Source organism: Leptodactylus fuscus, chromosome 6 (genome assembly GCF_031893055.1).
Source record: "Leptodactylus fuscus isolate aLepFus1 chromosome 6, aLepFus1.hap2, whole genome shotgun sequence".
NCBI lineage: Eukaryota > Metazoa > Chordata > Amphibia > Anura > Leptodactylidae > Leptodactylus > Leptodactylus fuscus.
This window is the reverse complement of record NC_134270.1, coordinates 28668538-28674873: the sequence shown is the minus strand read 5'-3', so window position 1 is coordinate 28674873 and position 6336 is coordinate 28668538.

Sequence of the window (6336 nt, the reverse complement as noted above, 5' to 3'; positions counted from 1 at the left end):
ATAAAAGTCATCCTTGACGATTTTCCGCGGATTCCAATGGAGACTCCAACGCAGATGTGACGCTAGCCTTACAGTATTACTGTGGTATATTACGTTTCCTCATGTTATCTAATCAGAGTTTGGCACACTATGAATTGTCTACAATCCTGAATATATCCCGCTCTGATAAAATCCTTATAACATATAAGGTGACCATACACCGAGCTAGCAGTCAGCAGAACTCTTCCTTAGCAGTCAGCAGAACTCGTCCTTAGCAGTCATCTATTCATTCAGTCTTCTCTTGCCCCCCTTACATACACAGACAGGCTCAGCTGGACATGAATGTATTTACTACGGTTCTGTCCCTTCTTCAGACCTCTCTGATGGTGACTTACCTCCTTTGAGAACATTCTGCTGCCTGAGGTGAAAAATGCAATTGGACCCCCCCCCCCCCCCCCAAGAAAGTCGGCTACTGATGTTACTCCAAATATCATAGTTGCCAACTGCCCCAAATTTGGTGGGAATGTCCCTAATTTTCCAGTAAATATTTGTCCCAGGCACAGTCCCAGTAATGTGGAAGCGCAACATTGAGCATTGATTCATTGCTCACAGCATTGTCCTATGTCAGAGCACCGAAAGGAGCATTATCTTGTATGGGGGTCTTGAGGGGGCAATATCTTGTAAGAGGGCACTGAATGGTGCAATATTCTAGGTACTGAGGGGGACATTATCCTGTGAGGCAGCACTATTCTGTGTAGGGTCACATTTTACTGTGTGGCAGGAACAAGAGGTGTAAGAGTCAGAATGCAGGACCTAATGGGACATTATACTGTATGGGGCACTGGAGGCATGCTGCATAGTAATCCTGACACTTACCAGCAGGCGGCACTATCCTGTCCAGATTTTTGACCTATAAATAGGGGATATTACTTTTGAGTAAGGTGGATTGGTGTGGTATATAAATGGGGAGGGGGATATGGCATGGCCTAATAACATTGCTGCACATGTTGCTCCATTTGCTGTCCATGCCAACTGTATACACCCCCTGAAACCCACTGCCCCCCCTGGACACAGCATGGCTGGTGCAGCCGGGTTGTTTTATCATTTCTGTCTCGTTTACTAATGAGATGAACACGTCATGGTGAAGACACACACGGGCCGCCGGGGTTCACTTGAAATGGTTTTGCAAATCTGTGACAGGATAACAGGCAATAATCAATCCATATTTCTCTGTATAAGTGAACATCGATGACACGGAGCAGTGTGCGGCCGGCCCCAGATCTGAATCCACCAGTCCATGTTTGCTAAATGATTTCTGCTTCAGCCGCCATTGGAAGAATCGAGTTGATACAATGAACTGAAGCACATAATGAGTAAATCAATTTGCCCATTGTTTTCTACGGGCTGGGAAATTGACAAATCAGAAAATCTTAGACTATTTTTCTTTTGCTACTGCTTTCAGGTTTTTATCTGTTAGCTTCATATCTCTGGTACAAGTTGCCGCGTTACTGACTATATAGTTATGTATCCCGTGCATACACAATGCAGTACAATAACTGTATGCTACATATTGATGGATGAGATCTTGTGCTTCATGCATGAATGGAACGGCTGCGTCTGTATACTGTAAGGTATAGGTGGACTGGACTTATCTACAGACACACTATTGGAAATTGGCCCAATGAGGGGATCATTTACAAATAAATACAGCGGTCGCAGTTTAAAAGAGCATACGAACCCTGTTATAGTCAATGGAATCTGCAGTTTCAGCAGTCCGTGTGTGTGTTGTTCTGATCCTTCAATGAACCAGAACAACGAACACTACTGACGTGAACATAGTGTTAGAGGAAGGACCCCCTCAGAGGAGCATCACAGAACGTGATGATGAACACGTCATGGTGCCGCAAAATTACGGGCGCAAAATAACGCGGCATATACGCTCATAACTCCCATTGAAATCAATGGGATCTTTTTGAGCGCGCAAAATGCTGACACGCGTATACGTGCCAGCTTGCGCTCCATTTTACATCGTGTGAACGCAGACTGTCTGGTCTAAATTTACGCTGTGTAAATATTAGACAGAATTTGTAAATCTGCCCCAGTATATACGGCGCTCACTATTTGGCTTCTACAGTACATCAATATACCTAGCAGGAGATTTCACAAGCAAGGTCAACTTTTTGCTTGAATACAAAGTTCATTTGAGGTCATGAGGTTAATAATTATGGTCCGGTTAATACTATATGTTGTAGGACGTTATTTATGTGCAAAACAGTCCGTCTAGATGCAAAATGCTCGCCCTGTATGTGATGTGTATGAACATAGAATTGGTCTCCAAAGGTACATCCGTGATTATAGGGTATGTGATATTAAGCAGAGGAAACTAGGCCAATTACATAATAAATAATAGATTATCAATTAATGGCGAGTGTCATGATGCGTAAAGTAATAGTTTATACTTCATGATCCAGCGTAATGAGTAGTCACAGCCGGAAATACGTGAATATCTTATTCTAATGCTTTATATGTAGGCTCTTTCTGTCAATGTTGTCCCTGGTCACAATGTAACATACATTTTGGTAATTTGGTAGATTCAATATAAACCAATAGAGAGGAGGGAGCAATGTGGTGATGTTGTGCAAGCAGCATAGCATGCACCAATCACCAGTATATAAGGAGAGGCTGGTGCATGTGGTGTAATATGGAGGCTCATGGTAATATAATGTGTATGTATGAGTATATACCAATGAATAAACTAAGGAAAAAAAGGGAAGCAATGACTATGCCAAAATTCTCCAGCAAACGATGTAGGACAGGGGTACCTAGTGCTCATGAACAGAGATGTCTCTGGGGGCTCCCCTAAAATGACATGAACTTATTACCTGTTCAATTTTAAAGGGGTTTTCTGTGTTACCCTCTCTATTGATACATCTTACGTCTTACACATGTGACCACTGAGCCCTGGGATTGGCCACATCTATTATGGAGGCCTCATTACTTTGGCTCCAGCCATAACCAGAAGCAGCAGGAACGGAGACCGCACCACTATAATGGAGCCTCAATACTAGGTGGGTTCTTTCCTCCATCTTTACAGATGTCCACACAAAGGCCAAATCCTAGCGGCAACGTATTGAATTCAAAGTCAGAGCCAAATGTGATTGTCTTGTACTGGACCTTTGGGGCCCGTTACTGAGTCTGGGCCTACTGGAAAATCAGTCTGGTAGCCTTTCCCTCAAAGAAGAAGTCGCAGCGCTTGCCCCCTGAGCGGTCTATTTATTCTCTCCGTGTGGTCAGGAGTTTTGGCCTATGCCCATTTTGCAGACTTTATCAAGGCCGTCACATACACCAGGACCCTCCGCTTTATATACATATTTCCAAAACTTTATTGTTCGGTGACAACTTAAAAATTACAGAGAAGAGCCCAAGAAATAATATTATAAATACACAGACCTATCTAAGGACCTTATTGTTAACAAATCCTGTTATATAACTTCATAGGGAAACAAATGCAAGTTGTTGTGATAGTTCAGGCCATGCAGTCCCAATGCACCTGTCTTTCACCAGTCATTGTTTACTATCTGTGGATAAAAATCAGTCCATGGTCATGTGATATACAGTCCATGGTCATGTGATATACAGTCCATGGTCATGTGATGTACAGTCCATGGTCATGTGATATACAGTCCATGGTCATGTCACAGTCCGTCTAGTAACAAGCTGTGCATAGAGATGAGCGAGTACTATTTGATACGGCTGTTTCGAATAGCACACACCCATAGGAATGAATGAAGCGGGCGGCCGCTTAACCCCCTGCGTGCTGGCTACATCCATTCATTCCTATGGGTGCGTGCTATTCAAAACTGGAGTTTCGAATAGTACTCGCTCATCTCTAGCTGTGCACCTGTGTGTCCATTACATGACCATGAACTGTACGAGGTGGGACCCGAAAGTTTCCAGAATGAGGCTGCTGCGTGCACAATTTTCGTAGTACGCGATTCTGCACCTAGTTATTTGTTCAACCACGCCTTCTCAGTCAGTCTGCCAAGCGGCGTTGAAGGTTTCGTCTACCCGCAGTGAATTTTCTTGCAAGAGCTGTTTTTGTCCAGCCGTCGTTTTTCTTCATGGAGAAGTTTTATGAGCAGCGCGCGGCTGTGAAGTTTTGCTTTCTGCTCGGGAAAAAAAGCATCGGAATCCGATCAAATGTTAAAGACCGCTTACAAGGATGACGCTATGTGTCAAGCTCAAGTTTACTTGTGGTTCACCCGCTTTAAAAACGGTGAAATGTCAGTTGATGTTCAACCGCGTTCTGGACGTCCGTCAACTTCCCGAACGGACGAAAGTGTAAAAAAAAATCAACGAGCTCGTGCGTGAAGATCGACGACGAACCATTGAGGAACTTGAAAAGTTGTCTGGAGTGAGTTGGAGGTCGATTCAGCGCATTTTATTGGAGGATTTGGGCATGTCACGGGTCGCTGCAAAGTTTGTGCTGCAGCTCCTGACTGATCAACAGAAAAGCCCCAGCCCACACCACCATCTCGGTGACCACTTTCATGGCAAGAAACAGCATGGCTGTCTTGCCCCACCCACCCTATTCACCCGATATGGCTCCCAGGGACTTTTTTTTATTCCCACGAATGAAGAGGAACCTCAAGGGGAAGCGTTTCACCGACGTGGAGGAAGCGAAGAGGAAAACGACGCAGGCGCTTGCAAACATCAAAGTAGATTTATTTGCTGAAAATGGACAATCCCTTTAAAATCAACTTCGCTTCACTACTAAGGAGTGTATTTTATATATTGTATTTGCCCCTGGTGGTGAATGTGTACATGTAAGAGTCCTGCAATCTGCACAGCCCCTACATCACTACTATGAACTTCCCCTATATCTTGTATTAATTCTGCCTGTATTGAGCTGCCTGAGTATTACAACCATCAGTCTAATGCAAGCACATGACAAGATAGAAGACAAATTTAGTTTTACATATAATAAAGCAGTTCATCCATATTATACAGCCCCCCATGTAAGGTTCCCGGATTTATTCCGATGCCTATAGTAATTGTCTATCTGTGCTCCTTTATTTAACCAATTGCCCCCTTGATCCACATAAGTTATAACTTCATCTAAAAGTTACTTTCAGCCAACTTTTTACCACCTTTGAAAGTATAGGGTCACAGTTTTTGTCTACTAATTCATTGAATTTGTTTTCCCATAGGACATTAGTCTGGTTCTCCGCTGCGCCACCTTGACCCTTCATAGATACCTCTTTATTCCTATAATTACATTTAAGCACTTAAGACATGTAGTATGCAGTCCTAGGAGGTTAATCATTGTCTATGTGAGCAATAATATAGATAACATCTTTATCGCTGAGCGCTCATCAGGACTTTACCACATTCATATGGTAATACAGAAGATCATAAATATGGAAACAGGACGATCAGCATATACAGCACCAGCCCTATACATAACTCTTACTATTAACACACTGTATAGAGTCGTAATGGCGAACCTATGGCACGGGTGCCAGAGGTGGCACTCAGAGCCCTCTCTTTGAGCACCCATCTGTGGAACACATACTGTGTGGGGGCCACTGTACAGCAGATTATATTGTGTGGGGGCCACTGTGCAGCAGATTATACTGTGTGGGGGCCACTGTGCAGCAGATTATACTGTGTGGGGGCCACTGTGCAGCAGATTATATTGTGTGGGGGCCACTGTGCAGCAGATTATACTGTGTGGGGACCACTGTGCAGCAGATTATACTGTGTGGGGGCCACTGTGCAGCAGATTATACTGTGTGGGGGCCACTGTGCAGCAGATTATACTGTGTGGGGGCCACTGTGCAGCAGATTATACTGTGTGGGGGCCACTGTACAGCAGATTATATTGTGTGGGGGCCACTGTGCAGCAGATTATACTGTGTGGGGACCACTGTGCAGCAGATTATACTGTGTGGGGGCCACTGTGCAGAAGATTATACTGTGTGGGGGCCACTGTGCAGCAGATTATACTGTGTGGGGGCCACTGTGCAGCAGATTATACTGTGTGGGGGCCAATGTGCAGCAGATTATATTGTGTGGGGGCCACTGTGCAGCAGATTATACTGTGTGGGGGCCAATGTGCAGCAGATTATACTGTGTGGGGGCCACTGTGGAGCTGACTGTACTGTGTGGGGGCCACTGTGCAGCAGATTATATTGTGTGGGGGCCACTGTGCAGCAGATTATACTGTATGGGGGTCACTATGCAGCAGATTATACTGTGTGGGGGTCACTGTGAAGCAGATTGTACTGTGTGGGAGCCACTGTGCAGCAGATTATACTGTGTGGGGGCCACTGTGGAGCTGACTGTACTGTGTGG